Source organism: Corvus brachyrhynchos, unplaced genomic scaffold, assembly GCF_000691975.1.
Source record: "Corvus brachyrhynchos isolate BGI_N302 unplaced genomic scaffold, ASM69197v1 scaffold442, whole genome shotgun sequence".
In the NCBI taxonomy this organism is placed as follows: Eukaryota; Metazoa; Chordata; class Aves; order Passeriformes; family Corvidae; genus Corvus; species Corvus brachyrhynchos.
Genome location: NW_008236443.1, coordinates 202,472 through 203,250, shown reverse-complemented (window position 1 = coordinate 203,250; position 779 = coordinate 202,472). Strand labels below are relative to the sequence as shown.

Genomic DNA, 779 nt, shown 5'->3' with positions numbered 1-779 from the left:
CTCCCTGCAGGTGTGGGGGCCTGGGGCATCATCATCCTCGCCGACCCCATGGGAAAGCAGCGCCGGAGGGAGCCCTAAGGGGGGCCGCGCCCCAATAAAGCTGCTCGGAGCCCCCCAGTTGTGGTTTTGGGGAGGAGGACACAGGACAGGACAAAGGGAGGGGGCACAGCTCGGGTTTATTTGGGTTTGGGGGAGGTTTGGGGGTGTCTCCCCCTCAGCTCCCTTCTTTCTTGGCCACGATGACGACGGCAGAGGGGACCAGACCTAGAAGGGAGGGAGGACACACGTTGGGACTCCCAAAAAGATCCCCTAAAGTCCTGAAATTACCCTAAAACCCCACAGACGTTCCCCCCTGGAAGCCCTGAATCACCCCAAACCTGCTCAGGAACCGCCCAGATTTTCTGGGAATCCCTCAAATAGTGACACCCCTCCAAAAGACCCCTTCTGACCCCCCAAACTCCCTCTGAACCCAAACTCCCCAAACCCTCTTTCATCCTCTGAGGAGCCTTTTCAACCCCAACCTTCCCCTAAATCTACCAAGGCCTCCCAAATGCCCCGAAGCCCCCCCAAACACCCTCAGCACCCCGCAAGCTGCCTCACCCAGCTCCTGCAGGGGTTTCTCCATGTCCTCCTCGGTGAAGAGGCGCCGGGGAAAGGCCGTGCGGAGGCTGAAAGGCTCCGGGGGGCTCCGGGGCTCCCCGTTCCCGCCGCTCCCAGTGCCCCCAGTGCTCCCAGGGCCCGCCGGCGCCCGGGGCCGCTCCCACAAAGCACCGACCGCG

At 62.9% G+C, this 779-nt stretch overlaps 1 long non-coding RNA gene across 1 annotated transcript; it reads right to left on the bottom strand.

The window, feature by feature from the left end:
- Positions 1 to 157: 157 nt before the first annotated feature.
- Positions 158 to 772, bottom strand: LOC108444607. The gene is made up of 2 exons (XR_001859246.1): positions 601 to 772; positions 158 to 264 (listed from the first exon to the last, which is right to left on the bottom strand). It is a non-coding gene; the product is annotated as an uncharacterized LOC108444607 (long non-coding RNA).
- Between the last annotated feature and the right edge of the window lie 7 nt (positions 773 to 779).